The sequence below is a fragment of the Arachis hypogaea genome, chromosome 10 (genome assembly GCF_003086295.3).
Source record: "Arachis hypogaea cultivar Tifrunner chromosome 10, arahy.Tifrunner.gnm2.J5K5, whole genome shotgun sequence".
Classification (NCBI taxonomy): Eukaryota; Viridiplantae; Streptophyta; class Magnoliopsida; order Fabales; family Fabaceae; genus Arachis; species Arachis hypogaea.
Window position 1 is genome coordinate 26130889 of NC_092045.1, and position 21120 is coordinate 26152008.

Below are 21120 nucleotides of genomic sequence, written 5' to 3' on the forward strand. Positions count from 1 at the left end.
TAACATGAAAGCAAAGGAGATAAAAAAATAAAAATAAAATAACAAAAGAAATGCCGTAATCGAATGAAAATTTAAAATAAATGAAAAAGAGGTTCGTAGGATTGACGAGAAGAGATTTTTATTAAACAATATTTTTATGATAAAAAATTTATAATTTGATATAATTATTTTTACTTCATTTTACTCGGTACCAAACATAAAGTAAAAGTCAAATTTTAGACATAATAATGTAGTTACTTTTATGAAGATATTTTTATATAAAAATAATATTATAAATAGTTAAATAATTTGACATATCTAACTGAATATATATGATTGAATTATCTATAGGTTTGCAGTATTATTTTCGCATAATGTTATCTTTGTGGAAATAGCCACTTATTTTACACGTTATATTATATAAAATTATTCATATTTCTCTATTCCAGCTTAAACTTCGGACAGAAATGATTAATAAAAAAAACCAAGCAGCATTCACAAACTATGCTAGCATTCATATGAAGTGTGACAATATGCTTTTCTAACCCACTCACTTGTTCACTCACACTCCTTTCTGTCGGAAAGAGAATGTTTGCTCCTCTGCTGTCTGCCTAACTCACAAGCATATCCACATCATAATCATTATCTTATTGTATTATTTGTATCCATCGTCACTAGTGGGAAAAATTGTAATTTAGAAGTACCTTTCGCTATTTTAAGGTATAGCTTTATTTTACAACACTAAGAAGGAATTGTGTAAGGAAAATATGTAATTTCTGACCGTGATGATGGCAAGTGCCGATTAATGGTAATTGGCTAATTCGAATATGGGTTATGGTTCTTAGAAAAGAGAAGACAAAAGGCGGTGGTGGAGACAAGAAAGTATAAAAGACACGGTTGACACGGAGGAAGAGGGGAGCTGGTTTATCATGCCAACCCTAAACCTATTTATAGCCCTTGGACTTCAAGAGGAGACTCCACTACTATAGATTTGGTAATGCGCGATTGAATGATGTTAAGTGTATATTAAAAATTAATCACTAAATCAATCTTTTAAAAAGAATATATATTAAAATATATAATATATATTAAAAATAAATTAAATAATATATATTTATATATAAATAAATAATAATTAATTTTTATTATGTATATAATATTTTTAAATGCAATTATAATTTATAATTAAATATACCACATACCATTTTAGTTTCTGAAAAATTATGACAATGAAATCAATTTTCTTAAAAACCAAATTTTGTTATTTAGTGTCAGGGAGTAGAAGGATAGGGCCATGATCCCAAAGAGTTTATAAAATAATTAGTAATTTTATTTAAAAAGTAAAAAATAGCTCAATTGATGAGATTTTATGTTTTTAATTCTCACTAGCTATTTTCAACACCTACTCTAGGGGTGGTAATAAGCAAGGTATATAGTAGGATTTATATCCAATTTTAATTCTATCCGCACATTGATTGGTTGAGATTTTTATATAAATTTAACCATATCCTATTTGTAGATTAAAAATATCTCAACCTTAATTCTATTTGTTCTTATACCGTGAGTTACCAAAAAGATACAATATTATTATATAACTTAATAATAATTTAAAATAGAATTGACTTTTATGTAAAAAAAAAATTATTAAATTTTTAATTAATAATCTTCTAATAGTGGCTAAACATCTTTTACATTTAGTGAGATGTATTTAATTTAACATCCACTTAAAATAAATCGGTTGGATAGGGTTGAGGCTCTACCTGCACGAGAATCCTATTCACATCCTACCCGACTAGTTTGGGTCGAATTGAGTATCCTTAAATAGAGTGCATGTTGCCATTCCTAATCCAGTCTCACCTTAAAATAATAACTTTATCACAAAATTACTTCAAATATGTTAGAAAATTAAATCAAGAGGTATGCAAGTAACAAAAATTTAGAAAAGTCAAAGGCAAAATTCAATTTGAATTCAAAGTGGTTACAAGTTCAAGGTTCATCACGAAGATTCTACAAACTTCTTGTGCTATCTATCAACTTGCATGGATTAGAATTTTTATGAAACATGGTTAAAGAATTGAAGAAGCAAAGTTTGAGTTGAATACAATAATCATCAATTGGCTAGATATTACTAGAAGCTAATATTGGAAGCTTGAAGATTTTCTAAGAACATTCAAGAGAATAGCACAACTATAACATTTTACAATATTGAAGAAATTCAAAATTAAATTGAATTGAAATTAAAAGATTATGGAAACTACGTGAATGCAAGTTGAAAGAAAATTCATGAAGCCAACTCATAAAATAGTAGTCAGTACAAAATTGATTTGTGATTCATAAATTATTATTTTAGTAGGAAGCATTGCCTATATAAAGGCACATATGTCTTGTGTATTTTGTGTGTTCCATAATGAAATGTGTATGTTTTGAAATTCTCTCTTTTGTTTTATGAGTGTTAGTGAGATTGAGAGATGAAAATATGGTAGTGTCTTTTATATGAGTGAGTAATTCTAGGGCCAATTAAGTTGTGGGTGTTATATTTACATTTGGTATCAGAGCTAGTTAATCCAGCGCCTGGTGTTTCAGATTAGAGTGTGTGAGATGTGGGAGAGTTCTCACATAGTTGTTTATTCATAGAGTCAGTATGGCAAACACTTTCAATATTGTGTGGTCCGGTCCCAAGTTAGATGGAAAACTTGATTATAGTTATTGGGAGACTTTGATGTCTACCCATTTGAAGGCCTAGAACTTATGGAATTTCGTTGAACCAGATTTACAAGAAGGAGCAGATGCTGCCCAACAGAAGAGAGATCAATTAGCGCTATCTCAAATTCATCAAGGAGTAGATTATACGGTGTTTGGCAAAATTGTAAATGCCAAAATTGCAAAAGAAGCATGGAACACGTTAAAGCTGTCATACAAAGGCGTAGATAAAGCTCAGAAAGCAAAGCTACAGTCTTTGAGAAGAGAATATGAAAGATACGAGATGTCTAGCTTAGAAACCGTTGAGCAATATTTTACTCGTGTTACAGACTTTGTCAATAAGATGAGAGTCTATGGAGAAGATATGCCCGATAGCAAAGTGGTGGAGAAAATTCTTCGCACCATGCCGATGAAGTATGACCATGTAGTGACTACGATACTAGAGTCCCACGATATGGATACTATAACGATTGCAGAGTTGCAAGGAACCATGAAAAGTCACATCAGTAGAATACTACAGAAGTCAGAAAAATCAACCAAGGAAGCCCTGAAAAGCCGAGTGAATTTAAACAATATTGTAGCATCAAGCCGTACACAAGAAGGATGAGGTCGTGGTTTTAATTTTCAAAGTAGAGGTAGAGGAAATTTTAGAGGAAAAGGTCGTGGCAATTACAACCAAGGAAGTTACAATAATTTTACACCACCTAATCAATGAATAGGTGGAACGAATTTCAGGCCTGTCAACCGAGGAAGAGGTCGAGGTAATTTTTATCAAGAAAGAACCAATTTCAACTGCTTTTATTGTGGAAAGTATGGACACAAAGCAGCAGATTGCATATTAAAAATGGTGAATAACAATCAAGCACACGTTGCATAAAATCAGCATCAAAATACTAATGATAATCCGGGTACTCAAACTTTATTTTTTACAACTAATTTATGTGATGAAGATGAAAATATATGGTACTTGGATAATGCTTGCAGTAATCAAATGTCTGGAAGAAAGGAGTTATTTTCTTCATTAGATGATTTAGTTAAACTATTATTGAAGTTTAGTAATAGAACAAAGATCCCTATTGAAGGAAAAGGGCACATACCAATTAGATTGAAAGATGGTTCTCTAAGTTATATTTCTGATGTTTTCTATGCTCCTGAACTTGATTACAATTTACTGAGTATGGGGCAATTATCTGAGAAGAGATATAAGATGATAACTTATCGTGGATATTGCACTGTATTTGACAACAATGGAAGGTTCATTGATAAAGCAAAGATGACTTTAAATAGAATGTTTCCATTAAAAATTCAACATGTTAATCCCTCTTGCATGGGTTCTGTGATACTTGATGATAACTGGTTGTGGCATATGCGGTTTGGGTACTTTCATTTTTCTGGCCTAAACTACCTGTCAAGAAAAGGACTTGTTTCTGGTCTACCACGGATTCATATTTCCAATTGTGTTTGTGAGATTTGTCAATTGGGAAAGAAGCATAGAGATCCATTCCCTACAGGAAAGTCTTGGAGAGCTAGAAGATTACTTGAAATTGTGCATTCAGATCTCTGTTCTGTAGAAGTTCTAAGTAATGGTGGTAGCAGGTATTTTATCACTTTTATTGATGATTTTAGTAGATATACATGGGTATACTTTCTGAAGCAGAAATAAGAAGCATATGATACCTTCAAGACATTTAAGGTGGTTGTCGAAAAACAAAGTGGCTATAAAATCAAAATTCTCAGAACAGATAGAGGAACAGAATATCTTGCATGTTCAGAATACTTTAAGCAACACGAAATTTAACACCAACTAACAACTAGATACACTCTTCAACAAAATGGAGTTGCTGAAAGAAAGAATAGAACCATCATGGATATGGTCAGATGCATGTTCAAGTCAAAACAAATGCATAAACAGTTTTGGGCAAAAGCAGTCGCAACAACAGTTCATATTTTAAATAGGTGTCCAACAAAGAGTGTTCGTGATAAAACTCCAGAGGAAGCTTGGAGTGGAAAGCGGCCTTCCATTCATCATTTCAGAGTCTTTGGGTGTATTGCTTATGCCCACGTACCAGATCAATTAAGGAAGAAGTTAGATGACAAAGGCAAGAAGTGTATCTTTATTGGCTATAGCACAGACTCAAAAGCATACAAGTTGTACAATCCAGAAACAAAGAAAGTAATCATCAGCAGAGACGTGACATTTGACGAGAAAGCCATGTGGGACTAGGACACAAAGACAGAAAAGCATCCGATTGTAATTTCAAATACATGTGATGATGAAGAAGAAAGACAATCGGACGCAATCGAACAACCAGGATCATCTAGAAGACCTCAAAGAGAGAGGAGACTACCTGCTAGTTTAGCAGATTATGAAGTTGGCAATGACAATGATCCGTCCGATGAAGAAATCATAAATTTTGCTCTATTTTCAGATTGTGAGCCGTTGAACTTTGAAGAAGCCTCTAAAGACAACAATTGGAAGAAAGCAATGGATGAAGAGATTCATGCCATTGAGAAGAAGGACACGTGGGAGCTGACAGATTTACCAACAGATAAGAAGCCGATTGGAGTAAAGTGGATTTATAAGACTAAGTACAAACCCAATGGTGAAGTTAATCGTTTCAAAGCAAGATTAGTTGCAAAGGGATACAAACAAAAACCAGGTATCGACTACTTTGAAGTATTTGCTTCTGTTGCTAGATTAGACACTATTCGTATAATTATTTCACTCTTGGCTCAAAATAAGTGGAAGATACATCAAATGGATGTTAAGTCTGCATTTCTAAATGGCACTTTAGAAGAAGAAGTATATGTTGAGCAACCTGCAGGATATGAAGTTCTTGGAAAAGAAGATAAAGTTTACAAATTGAAGAAAGCTTTGTACGGATTAAAGCAAACACCAAGAGCGTGGTACAAGAAGATTAATTTTTATTTCATTAAGAATGGTTTCAAAAGATGTCTGTTTGAACATACGCTTTATATCAAGTTTGTTGAACCTGGAGATATCTTGATCATGTGTCTTTATGTTGATGATTTAATCTTTACTGGCAACAATTTGAAGATAATTGTAGAATTTAGGGAGGCTATGATAAAGCACTATGAAATGACAGATATGGGCTTGATGTCTTACTTTCTTGACATTGAAGTGGTTCAAAAGATTATAGAATGTTTATTTCTCAGAAGAAATATGCAAATGATATTTTGAAGAAATTTCAAATGGAACATTCAAAACCAGTTTCTACTCCAATCGAAGAGAAGTTCAAGTTGCTGAGAGAAGACAAAGGAAGAACAATAAATCCTACACATTACAAAAGCTTGATTGGAAGTCTGAGGTACTTAACTGTGACTAGACCAGATATTGTGTTTGGAGCTAGTTTGCTTAGCAGATTTATGGAGGAGTCTTATACCAACCATTTGCAAGCGGCAAAACAAATTCTTCGATATATCAAAGGTACTTTAAATGATGGTATTTATTATGAAAATACTACTGAAGTAAATCTTGTCGGTTACACTGATAGTGATTGAGCTGGAGATATAGAAACAAAAAAAAGTACTTCAGGGTTCGTATTTCATCTTGGTTCTGGTGTAATTTCTTGGTCTTAAAAGAAACAACCAGTAGTTGCTCTCTCTATAGCAGAAGCAGAATATATAGCAGCAGCAAGTTGTGCAACACAAGTAGTTTGGCTAAGAAGAATTCTTGAGGAATTGAATGAGAAACAAAATACTCCAACAACAATATTTTGTGATAACAAGTCAGCTATTGCACTTTGCAAAAATCCAGTATTCCATGGAAGGTCAAAGCATATTGATATTCGATTTCACAAAATCAGAAAGTTGGTAAATGAGAAAGAAGTTGTGATCGAGTATTGTCTAACTGAAGAACAAGTTGCAGATATATTTACAAAGCCACTGAAGACTGAGTTATTTTACAAATTGAAGAAGATGCTTGAAATGATAAACTCTACAGCTTGATTTAAGGGAGGCAATGTTAGAAAATTAAATCAAGAGGTATGCAAGTAACAAAAATTTAGAAAAGTCAAAGGCAAAATCCAATTTGAATTCAAAGTGGTTACAAATTCATGGTTCATCACCAAGATTCTACAAACTTCTTGTGCTATTTATCAACTTGCATGGATTAGAATTTTCATGAAACATGGTTAAAGAATTGAGGAAGCAAAGTTTGAGTTGAATACAATAATCATCAATTGGCTAGATATTGCTAGAAGTTAATATTGGAAGCTTGAAGATTTTCTAAGAACATTCAAGAGAATAGCACAACTACAACATTCTACAATATTGAAGAAATTCAAAATCAAATTGAATTGAAATTAGAAGATTATGGAAACTACATGAATGCAAGTTGAAAGAAGATTCATGAAGCCAACTCATAAAATGGTGGTCAGTACAAAATTGATTTGTGATTCATAAATTATTATTTTAGTAGAAAACATTGCCTATATAAAGGCACATATGTCTTGTGTATTTTGTGTGTTCCATAATGAAATGAGTATGTTTTGAAATTCTCTCCTTTGTTTTATGAGTGTTAGTGAGATTGAGAGATGAAAATATAGTAGTGTCTTTTATATGAGTGAGTGATTCTAGGACCAATTAAGTTGTGGGTGTTATATTTACAAAATATTCTACTTTAAATATAATGGTTAGAATAAATTTTTGACAAATTTGAACATAATAAAATGCAGTATCATTGTAATAATTAATGTTCACATAACCTAAACAAAAGCCATTAGAAAACGTGGTACCGAAAGCAATTGAAATCTTTTAGAAGAAAAATAAAAAACACTACAAACTCGGAAGAAGAATTAGGTATATTTCATTATTTAATTTTGTGATATTTTATATTTTATAATTTAATTTTAATATTAAAATATTAAAATATTTCATAAATATTGATATTATTGTATTTGTCATTTATTGATATTATTGTATTTGTATAATGTGACAGAGAATTTATAAATTACAATTTAAAAAATTTTTATTTTTCAAACTAAATCCCAAATAATTATATCCTTTTATATCATTTTTGAGAAATTAAGTATTTTATCATTTTTATTTTTGTTGTGAAATAAATAAATAAATAAGGAAGAGAAAATACATATAAAATAAAGAGATGTAAATAAATAACTCTAATATTAATATTCACTATAATTAATATCTCAATATAATAAAAATGATATATTTACTAATATATGTAAAAATGTATAAATAAAAGAAAGAGAGAAGTGTGTTTATATATATTGGCAGTATAAAGAGAGATAGAGAATTATTGCTATTGTTGTGTGTAAATTGTATCTGATGATGCCTTTTATTTATACATGTAAAATGCCTTCATTTTCAATTTCATTAATTTATTCATCTTTGAAAAAGTGATTCCTTCACTGTTAACTGCCTATATCATAAATGAGCATCCATGTATTTGTTCTTATCACAATACTCTTTCTTAGATGTTCATTTAGGATTATGCCTCGTTAAAACCTTATTAAAGAAAAATTCAATGAGAAAAAATTTTAGTGAAAAAAAAAGAGTACAATATCCTTTGTGATGATGGTTGCCTCGTTAAAAACCATGTCAAGAAAAATTCAATAGGGACAAAAACCTGACCAAGGAAAAAAGAGTGCAGTCTCTCCCTCTTGTTACCATTATTTAATATCTTGAAATCGGCGCATCCCAATCTGATGTACCAATTTTTCAAAGGAGGATTTTGGAACTAACTTTGTAAATAAATCTGCTAGATTATCACTTGAGCAAATTTGTTGGACATCAATTATTCCTTGATTTTGAAGATCATGAGCGAAGAAGAATTTGGAAGAAATATGCTTTGATCTATCACCTTTGATGTATCCACCTTTAAGTTGAGCAATGCATGTTGTATTATTTTCAAACAAGACAGTTCATTGAAGCTATCTTATGATTAATCAGTCCACGTGATGATAGAATATATTGGATCAAACCCCTGAGTCAAAAATACTCGTGACTAGCTTCATTTATTGCTAGTATTTCAGCATGATTAGAGGATATTGCTGCAATCGTCTGTTTTGTGGACCTCCATGATATAGTTGTACCACCATTTGTGAATAGGTATCCTGTTTGAGATCTCCCTTTGTGTGGATCAGACAAGTATCCTGCATCTGCATAGCCAATTAGTTGTGACTTGGATCTATATGGATAAAATAATCCTATATTAACCGTTCCATGAAGATATCGAAAGATTTGTTTAATTCCATTTCAATGTCTTCTAGTTGGTGAGCAACTATACCTTACTAGTAAATTCAGAGCAAATGATATATCGGGTCGTGTATTATTAGCAAGATACATTAGTGCTCTAATGGTACTGAGATATGGTACTTTAGGACCATGGATATCTTCATCTTCTTCTTTATGATGGAATTGATCCTTTTTCACATCCAAAGTTCTTACTATCATTGGGGTACTTAATGGATGTGACTTATCCATATAAAATCTCCTCAAGATCTTTTCTGTGTATGTTGTTTGATGAATAAAGATTCTATTTTTTGTATGCTCAATTTGTAGGTCGAGACAAAATGTAGTCTTTCGAATATCTTTCATCTCAAACTATTCTTTTAGAGCTTTTATAATTGTTGGGATATCTTCAGAGGTTCCAATGATATTTAAATCATCAACATACACAGCAATTACAATGAATCCAGATGCATATTTCTTTATGAAAACACATGGACAGATATCATCATTCTTAAATCCGTTATTAGTCAGATACTCAATAAGACGATTATACCACATTCGTCTAGATTGCTTTAGACCATATAAAGATCTTTGCAATTTGACTGAGTATAATCCTTGTGAATATTCATTGGATGATTTAGATATCTTTAATCCTACTTCAGGGACTTTCATATATATATATATATATATATATATATATATATATATATATATATATATATATATATATATATATATATATATATCTCGATCTAATGATCTGTATAAGTAGGCTGTTACCACATCTATTAAATGCATATGTTGTTTATGGTATGCGAATAAACTGACCAACAAATCAAACTTTGTAGCATACAACATTTTTCTCATTTTGTTTTCTCACAAATACCCATCTGTATCCAACAGGTTTTACATCTTCTGGTGTACGGACAACAAATCCAAAGACTTCATGTTTTGCAAGTGAGTCTAGCTTAACCTTCATAACTTCTTTCCATTTTGGCCAATCATTCCTTTGTCGACATTCTTTGACTGTTCTTGACTCAAGATCTTTACTTTCATGCATGATATTTAATGCCACATATATGCAAATATTTCATTGACAATTGCCTTATTTCGGTCCCATTTTTCTCTTGTAAAGACATAATTTATTAAGATCTCATTATTTTCACAATTTTCAGTATTTTCAAGTACCTGAATGTCTTCTGGCATCAAAACTATATCAAAGTTTTGGACAAATACAGGTGTCTTTACTATGTCATTATCTTTTTCAACAAGAATAGTATTTACCTCTTTTCTTTTTCAAGGATTTTTGTCTTTGGAACCGACAGGCCTACCGCACTTCTGACGTGAATTTGTTCGGTGGCTATTTGTTTGACTGGAACATCAATTCGAATTGGAACATTTTCAGTTAGTATATATGATTAGTTATCCTTTCATATAAGAAAATGTATCAGGCAATTCATTTGCTATTCTTTGCAAATGTATAATCTTTTGAACTTCTAATTCACATTGCCCTGGTCGAGGATCTAAATGCATCAAGGATGATGCATTCCAATTAAGTTCCTTTTTAGGAAGCCTATTCTCTCCCCCTAATGTCGGAAATTTTGATTCATCAAAATGACAATCTGCAAGTTGGGCTTTAAATACATCTTCAGTTTGTATCTCAAGATACCTCACTATAAATGGAGAATCATATCCAACATATATCCCCAATTTTTTTGTTCCCATTTTGGTGCGAAAAGATGGTACAATAGGAACATATATAGCACACCCGAATATTCTTAAATGAAAAATATTTGTCTGTTGGCCAAAAGCTAATTGCATAGGAGAGAACTTATGGTAACTTGTTGGCCTCAAATGAATAAGTGTTGCGGCATGTAAAATAGCATGCCCCCAAGCCGAGGTTGGAAGATTTGTTCTCATAAGTAAAGGTCTAGAAATTAATTGTATGAGTTTTATAAGTGATTCTGCTAACCCATTTTGTGTGTGAACATGAGCTATTGGATGTTCAACGCTTATTCCGTTAGCCATATAATAAGCATCAAAGGCTTGGAAAGTAAATTCACTAGCATTATCAAGACGAATTGATTTGATTGAATTTTCTAGAAACTATGCTTTTAATCGAATAATTTGAGCAAGTAATCTCGCGAATGTCAGGTTATGAAAAGACAATAAGTACACATATGACCATCTTGAAGATGTATCTATTAGGACCATAAAATATCTAAAAGATCCACATGGTAGATGATTAGGTCTACATATATCGCCTTGAATCCTTTTTAGGAATTCAGGGGACTCAAATCCAATCTTTACTGGTGATGACCTTAAAATTAGCTTTCCTTGAAAACATGCAGCACAACAAAATTCACTAGATTTAAGAATCTTCTGGTTCTTTAGTGAATGTTCATGGGAATTTTCAATAATTCTTCATATCATGGTTGTTCCCAGATGACCCAATCAATCAAGCCAAGTTACAAATTTATTTGGGCTAGTAAACTTCTGGTTTACAATAGCATGTGATTTGATTGCACTAATTTTAGTATAATATAACCCAGATGAAAGTAAGGATAACTTTTTTAATATAAAATTTTTATTTGAATCATGAGTTGTGATACATAAGTACTCATCATTTTTCTCATTTCAATATGATATCCATTTCGGCGAATATCTTTAAAACTCAACAAGTTCTTTAGAGACTTAGTAGACAATAGTGCATTATTTATTATGAATTTTGTTCCTCCGAAAAACAAAAGTATAGCTCTTCTGAAGCCTTCTATCACATTGTCTGAGCCAATAATGGTATTAACACATTGATGGAGGAAAAATTTCGGTAAAGAATTTCACGAAAATATCACATTGCAAGTATAGTCCTAAACTGACAATTAAACCTCAATCAATATTTAAATTGTTTGTCACTTAAGCAAACACAATAAAATTAACCAAAGTATTAAACCTCGGGTCGTCTCTCAAGAAATTCCAGAGAAGTGTAGTTATTATTGGTTATGGGAAAGTATATTTTTGGGTTTTGAAATAAGGAACAAGAAAGTAAAATGGCAAGAAAATAAACTAACAACTAAGAAAAAACCTAACAAGGGTTGAGAATCGGAATTCCTATCCTCATTATCATTGTCAATTGTAATGGTAATTGCAAATTGCTCTCACTTAGTTAACCTTTAACAATTGAAGGAAAGTCAAGTGAGAAAATCAACTTGAGTTCACAAATCCTAATCAAAGACTAGAGTTAGTGAAGCTCAAGCCAACTAGCAACTTTCAATCACTAACCAACAAGAGACTTTGACAATTCAAGAGTCTCCAAATTACTCAATCTAAGCTATGAATACAAAAATCTAACTTAAAATCCAACCAAGTATTTTATCAAATACTTGGTGGGCACAAAATAAAAGCATGGAGAATTGATAAGAGATAATAAAATCTAAACAACCAATTGCAAGCATCAATGGCTAACAATTAAAAAGAGTAATAACAAACATGGAAAACATAAATTACATTAACAGAAATCAAATGTAACAAGAGCTCATAAACATAAAAATAGAAAAAAGAAAAATTAACAAGAGAAGAAGATGAACTAGAGTGCTTAAACAAATAAAAGTAACACACAAACCAAATTAAAGGAAGATTGAACCTGAACCTAAGGAGAAATTGGAAGAAGAAACCATAAACCTATCTAGAAACCTACATCTAAAACCTATAATTTTATGAATGAAAGTGTGTATGATTAATTCCCCCTCCAGCTCCACTATACAGCCTCTAATCTGTATTTTAGAGCCTGAACCTGGGTCAAAAGCAGCCGAGAAATTGCACCTAGCGTTTTTGTAAATTGCAGCACGTGACGCTCATCACGCATACGCGTCAGCCACGCGTACGCGTAGCTGAACAAATTCCTGGTCACGTGTATGCATCGTCCACACGTGCGCATCGCTTGTCTCCTGCACCAGTCACGTGTATGCATCGCCCATGTGTGCGCGTCGCTACCAGATTTTGAAATACTTGATTTTTTGTGTTCCTTCCACTTTTGCATACTTCTTTTCCATTCTCTAAGTCATTTTTGTCCTATAAACCCTAAAAAACTTAACAAACATATCACAGCATCGAATGGTAATAAGAGAGGATTAAAATTAGCAAATTTAAGGTTAAAGAAGCATGTTTTCAATCATAGCACAAAATCAGGAAGGAAAATGTAAAACATGCGAATTATATGAATAAGTGTAAGAATAATGGATAAAACCCACTCAATTCAATACAAAATAAACCATCAAATACTGGTTTATCAATCTCCCCACATTTAAACATTAGCATGTCCTCATGCTAAGTTCAAGAGAATCTATAAAGGAGGTGAAGAAGGATGGTAGAATGTATGGAATATAACCTATCTATATGAATGCAACTAAATGTGAAATGCTTCTACCTACTTGGTTAAAAGTAAATAAATCTTTTAAGAACAAACATAATTGGATTCTACTAATTCAAATTATAAAATGAAGTACAAATAAACTTGCAAGAAGAAAGCTTGTGTAAGCCAGGAATACAGAATCGAGCATCGAATCCTCACCGGAAGTGCATACACTCTAATCACTATAGTGTTTAAGGTCCGATTCTCTCAATTCTGTACTAATCTTGCTTTCTAAGACTTGCTCTTCTTCTACTCATCAACAAAATTTTAATGCACAAATACACATATCAAGAGGTCTTTTAAGGGTTGTAATGGGGTTAGGATCAAGGTAGGATCGTATTTGGTCAAGTGGACTAAAATTTGAATCCTTGATTAACCTAAACTTCCCACCTAACTTAAGACAATCCATGTAATCAAAATATAAAATCTAACTACCCATTAACTATGTTTTCCACATATTCATGCATATGAGTTTTGAGTATAGTACATGTGCATTGCTACCATCATTTACTTCGGGGCATTTTGTCCTCTTTTATTATTTGTTTTTTTTTCTTTTTCTCTTTTCTTTTTTCTTTTTTTATTTTTCTCAATACATATGATTAAGGTATTGAATTCATGATCATATCCTCAACATTCTTTTCACATTTTCTCAAAAAGGTCTAACATACTCAATTCCCAAACCAAATATTTCCAAACCCAACTTTCCCATACTTAAATCATGAGCACTCTCATTAGTCTAAGCTAACCAAGGATTCAAATTAAGGACATTCATTGTTTTTCTCTTAGGGTGAATGATGTGCTAAAGTAAAGAACAAATGGGGTAAAATCGGCTCATCATTGGTTTGCTAAGGATAATGAAAGGGTAAGGCCATATGGGTATATAAGCTCAGTGAAGCAAAGGCCTCAATCACGTAGGTGCATGCATACATCAAACAATAGAAATATAGAATCAAGCAAGACAAAGATCACAATTTTAGAGAGAACAACACACACCAAAACAAAGTATTGGTTGATAAGATGCAACCAATCAAATAGGTTCAAAATCTCACTGGTTTTGTGTGTTCGAGCTCTAAAACCATGTTCCAACATAAATCTCTTCAAGGAGGTTTAGCAAAAATTTTAATTCAAATTAGTGAAATGCTATAAAATAGTTGCTTGGAAAAGAAATTATTACTTCAACCAAGTAGTACATAAATGCAAGCAACTAACTACACATGCAATCTAGCATATGATAAACCCTAATTTTGTGATTTATCTTGTATTGATTTTAGGAAATTTTATCAACTTTTCTCCCATTTATTCAATGAAATAGCATGGTTTTGTAATTCTCCCTTGATTTGAGCTTAAGTGTAAAAACATGCTTTTTAGGCCTTTAATTTGATAATTTTGATTCACCTTTGATTCTACTAGATGCCTTGATGTGTTTGTTAGTAAATTTAGGTTGAAAAGGCTAGGAATGGATCAAATGAGTGAAGAGAAAAGCATGCAAAGTGGAGAACTCATGGTAAAACAAGGATTTGAAGTGCACTCATCAACGCGCATGCGTGAGAAGTAAATTGTCAAGCGACGCATACGCGTCGAAGCTCGCACGTGACCTTATTAAAGTAAAAATGCTGGGGGCGATTTCTGAGCTTCCAAGGCCCAAATCCAATTGATTCCAGAGACTATTTCATGCAGAATTAAAGACTGGACAAGGGGGGGAGCACTTAGTGTAGCTTAGGTATCATGTAGTTTAGTTTCTAGAGAGAGAAGCTCCTTCTTCTCTTTAGAATTAGGGTTCTTAGGTCAATTGCATTCTAGATCTAGGTTCAATTTCTTGTCCTCATCTCATTTTCTTTACATTTTCATGCTATAGTAGTTTAATTCTCTTAGTTTGTAGTGTTAATTTCCCTTTGATGTCACTTTTTAGTATATGAATGCTATTGTTGGATTTGGCTTACATTTAATGCAATTGATGTTTCTTTTATGTTCTTATGGTTAATTGCTTTGTTTATTGTTGATTGCTTGCATTGAATAGTTATAGATTTTATTATTCTTGCACTTTTACTATGTTTTCCTTTTATGCCTCCCAAGTGTTTAACAAAATACTTGGTTGGATGTTAGAATACCTTTTGAGCATTCATGGCTTGGAAAGAGATATTAGGTAACCTTGAGTCATTAAGACCCAACCCATGTTGGTAATCTAGAGTTATTAGTTAATATTATTTCCATTGACTCTAATCTCTTGCTAATTCGATTAGTGAGTTGATTAGGACTTTTGGATTGAAATTAGCTAGTCTTATTTTGAGTTTCTCTTGTGTGAAGATAACTTTGTGCCTTCTTCCAATGCTAGAGTTGACTAAATAAGATAAATTCTTGTTAATTATTGTTATGATTACTGACTATGATAGAAAGCTTATATTCTCAATCCTTGCCATGAATGTCTCTCTTTATTAATTGCTTTTTTAGTTACTTGATTTACTTCTCCTGCCATCTATCTTTCTTGCACTTTCACTAAATCAAACCCCCTTGTTCTTCATAGCCAATAATTGACCATTTCATTGCAATTCCTTGTGAGACGACCCGAGGTTTAAATACTTCGGTTAATTTTTATATTGGGGTTTGTACTTGTGACAACCAAAACAATTTAAATTTGATTGTGAGGATTGACTATCGGTTTGGACTATGCTCACAATGAAATTATTTGGTTAAATTTCGAACCGGTATACATCTAACTATCAAATTTATGGTGCCATTGTCGTGGAATTGCAATGGTGCTATGTTATTGGCTATTGTGAATATGTGAATATGTTTTGTCTTTTGCTTGTTTGTTAGTTTTTGTTAGGTTTAGGACTTTATCTTTGTTAGCTTTTGTTTTATTTGCTACTATGAATTCTCACCGTTTTGGCTATGAGTTTGGTGCAAATTATGTTGTAAGGAATGGGAACTATAATGACAACATACATCAAGGATGGAACAATCAATGATGGGAGAAGCCTCAAAGGATTGATCAACCCTCTTGGCCACAACCTCCTCCGGTCTCCTATAGGTATAATCCCACTCCTAATGCATACCAATCCAATGGATGTGGTGATCCTCATTGTGATTGTCAACAACCACCACCAATTGCCTATGAACCACCTCCTCAACATAATTTTGAACCACCATTCTCACAAACCCTACCACCAAACACCTCATTATGACCCTAATCCTTATCCACCATACCATCCCCCTTATGAACCATATACAGAACTGCCACCATTCCAACACAATTACTCCCAATAACCACCTCAACATACACCACCTTGCAACTTTGAACCCTTTCCCTCAAACAATGAACCCTTTCTTCCACCCACACCTTCATTTGACCAATCTCTCCATCCCAAATTTATTAGGGGTGCCATTATATTAAAGCAACTAATTACTCTAAAACAACCAAAATACCTAAAATTTAGCAGGGCAAGAGACGAAGAAGTAAACAAAGTCATACATTCAAAAAAAAAAAAAACAAAACAAAACAATCAGAAAGGAAAAGAAAATTCCACACGTGAATCAAATTTGGAGCAAAAAACAAGCAAACAAGAACATTGAAGGAGTAAGTTTTCTTACTTGAATAAATTGTGCAATCACAAGGAAATAAGGGAGAGAAAGCCTTGAGCCTTTGACGCAGCAGACGAATGAGAAGAGGAATTTTCCAGTCGAGAGTGAAGAAGGAAAATGATTTTCAAAATAAGTTAACAATTGGAAGAAATGGGAATGGGAGTTCTCACTAGTAGAATTAAATGTGACATTGATTGATGATAGGAGAGAGAAATGTAAAGTAAAGCTGAAGGTTCGAAAACCAAGAAGAAGTTAGAACCACTTGAAGAAGCCGAAAGGGCTCCTTAATTTTTTTTGGCGCCCAAAAAACCAAAAATTAAATTAGGCCTTGATCCATCAAAACTCGGGTATACATGGAAAGACCTTAAGTCAAGAAACCCGAGTTAGGACACTGTTTTGGACAAGAGTGGATAATAAAAAAACTAACTATCCAATTACGAACGTTACACAAAATAATAAAGACGTTGGCAAAATGTAAGATTGTTATGATCGAACATTCATCCAAAGCAGTAAAGTGACTTAACGGATGCCTGGAAAAAAGATATAAAACTAAAACAAGGGAAAGAGGGGATCATCGTGATTTCAAGCAAGCACTACTAACTTAAGCAGCAGAATATCTTTGCAGGTAGCTCTTCTGGCCTGGTGTTAATATATCTTAAAGTCAGGATCTCCATAACTACTCATCTCATTCCAACCCGAAAGGTACGAATATGCGGCCTGATTAGCTATGGAAGTATGAGACATTTTTCACATGCCTTGGGGTTCGTCTCCCTTTTTTGACTTCCAGCGAGACATCCTGGGGTATATTGGATGTGCCCCTTCCCAATTGCATCCAAACACTTGGGCGATTGATAAACCACAATTTTATGGTTTATTTTATATTGAAATGAGTGGATTTTATCAACTTATCTTGCATTTATTCACTGAAATAGTATGGTTTTGTGAATTTCTCCTAATTGTACTTAATGATAAAAACATGCCTTTTAGGCCCTTAAATAGCTAAATTTAGTTGACTTTTATTCCATTTGATGTATTGATTTGTTTGTTTAAGTGATTTAAGGTTTAGACGACAAGGATGGTTTGGAAGGATGAAGGAAAAGCATACAAAAGTGGAGAATTCATTAAGAAATGAAGTTTGGAGCATTTCATGGTCATTCGTACGCATGCTTTGCACGTATGCATGCTTTGGAAATTCGCTATGTTGTGCGTACACATGCATCATTCGTACGCATGATTGACGGCACATCGTTCACTTAAGAAAATATATGCTGGCAATTTCTGGACCTTCTCAAACCCAAATCCAACTCATTTATAGAGTATTTCAAGCCAACTCAAAGAAGAGAAGGAGAGAGCAATTAGGAGAGGTTTTTGCCATGTTTTAGGTTAGATTTCTAGAGAGAGAAGCTCTCTATTCTCTCTAGAATTAGGGTTCTATGTTTAGTTGTCTCCATAGATCTAGATTTTAATTATTGCTTTAATTTAGTTTTCTTTACAAATTTCTTGTTATTGCATCTTTGTTCTTTTAGTTTTACTTGTTAATTTTCTCTATTTTGTGCTCTTATGTTCATGAACTCTTTTGTTAATTTTGATTCTCTTTAATACAATTTATGTTTTCATGATTATTGCTACTTCTTTTAATTGTTGATTATTGTTATCTTGCATTTAGTAGCTTTAGATTTTTATTATTATTACAATTCTACCATGCTTTACTTTTATGCATTCCATGTGATTTTGAAAATGCTTATCTTAGTTATAAGGTAGATTTTTACGCTCTTGATTTGGAATTGAGTATTTGAGAAAACTTGAGTAACTAATGTCCGAATCGATTGATAATTTGGAGATTTTAATTAATCTCATTTTCATTAACGAGTAAGACCTATGGATTGAGATTGATTGAGCCCGGTTGACATATCTCACTATTAGAAGTTAACTAATTGGGTTTGCTCTTATAATTATCATGTCGTGGTTAGTGATGCAAGGGTCATTGATGTCCAATATTGATTGGTGATTTAGGGTTGTTAGTTGTTCTTGTTTCCATTGACGAGTAAGACCTATGGATTAAGACTGACTATGCTTATTTGATTTTCTCTCAATGTTGGAGATGATAAAATGGGATTAACTCTAGGCAATCACCATGTTTGTTGTCAATGACTTGATTAGGAAGCTTTGATTCTCAATTCTTGCCAGGAGTGTCTTTTAGCCTTTATATTTCTTCAGTTGTTGGCTTTACTTTGTTATTTAATTTCCTACCTATTTATCTGTAAGTCCCCTTATACTCATAACTGATGATATGCACACTTTACTACAGTTTCTTTGAGAGACGAACCGAGATCTAATACTCTCAGTATTTTTATTGGTTTGCACTTGTGACAAACAAATCAAACTTTGATTCGGATCAATTGTTGGTTTAGAACTATACTTACAGCGATGAGATTCTATTTATTGAAAAGAAAATTCCGAACTGACGTTTGACCCGCACCAAGTTTTTGGCTCCGTTGCCAGGGAGTTGCAATGTTGTTATATTATTGGCTATTGTGAATATGTGAATATTGTAAATAACTTGCTTTTTAGTTATTCCTTAGTTTTTTATAGTAGTAGGAGTTTGTTTTCTCTTTGCTTTTTGATATTCTTTGTTTTAATTTTCTCTTTTCCTTATGAATTCTCATCCTTTTGGTTTTGGGTATGGTTGTGAAAATGTTGTAGAGAATGACAATTTCAATGACAGTTTTCACCAAGGAAGGAATTATCACTTGAAAGAGGAGCCACATGCATATAGAAAATCTTCATGACAATCTCCTCCTCCACCCCGCTATGACTATAATCCTCCATATGATGCATACCAAATTGACTATGGTGGCCATTGCTATGATTATGAACCTCAACCACCATATTCATATGATCATCATTCTCAACATTTTTCTCAACCACAATATTCTCAAACCACATCCCACTTCCATTAAATACCTCCACATGATCCAAATTCATATCCTCCTTATTCATACCCTTGTAACCATTATGAACGAGCACTCGTTGAACCACCACCACTCCAACATCATTACTCCCACAACCCTCCTGAACTGTCATCTCCCGCATATGATGGCTACTCCGAACACTATCAACCATCTTTTCCATTATAACCCTCCATGGAAGAACCTTTTCAATCTTCAGCAAGTTTCCTCCAAGAGTCCCAAGAGAGGTAAGATGCTATCATGGGTTCCTTAGTAGAAACCTTAGCTTCTTTTTAACCTCACCATGCTAATGCAATCAAGGCACTCCCGTTAATGGATGTGAGGACTTAGTTTCAACCAAAGAGCGTAGCATGAAAGAGAGGTTGGAATCTCAGTTGGAGAACGAAGAGTGGACGCACGTATTGCAACATGTGAAGAAGGTTGAATGCATTGAAATTAAAGAAGTGGTTGAAGAATTAGGGAAAGTTGAGCAAGAAGCAAGCTCCGTTATTGAAGACAATTCCACACTAACAAGTGACATTAGTGATTGCATTGAGTACTCTTCCATTGGGGTTGAAAGTGATGTCGAGGAGGACTATGCACAACCTTTGGAACATATTTTGAGCAATGAAAAGGATCTGGAAGACGTTGGTGAAAAAGAAGTGGAAATTGAAGAAACTTGTCAAGAGGTGGATGTAATCAAAGAGGAGCATAAGGGAGTGGAAATTACAAGGCCATTGGAAGTCTCTCTTCCTAAGCCACTATCCATCACATTATTTAAGTGCGTAAACTCGTATTCTTAAACTTCATTGTCGCATTTAAATATGGTTTGCTTGAAATAGATAGTCAACTTAGAGCTTTTTGTAGGTTGGAAAGTAAGAGAGAATTAAGTAGTGGTTGGCAACGTAACTCAATGCTCGTTAAGGTTGCAAGCTTAAGGGTTGAGTTCAAAGGAAGGTGCAACACTCAATGAAATGGATCTAGGAGAGTTTGGTGCCTAAATGAGAATTCGCAAGTGATGAAACTTGGATGAAACTATGGTAATCAACAAGATAACGGGTGCAAAAACAAGGTTTAGAACCCAAGAATACAATTTGGGAATCAACAACTTTAGAGTCTTGTCACTTGTTTGAATTTACTTGAGAGTTTAGTATGCATAATTTGGGATCCCGGTGGATATTGGATATTCAAGCATTGGTGGGGATTAAAGGAAGAATTCAAGCATAAGCCACCATAGTAAGGGCACCCCAATTGTCCAACTTAAGGACTATTACTAAAAATGCTATGTGG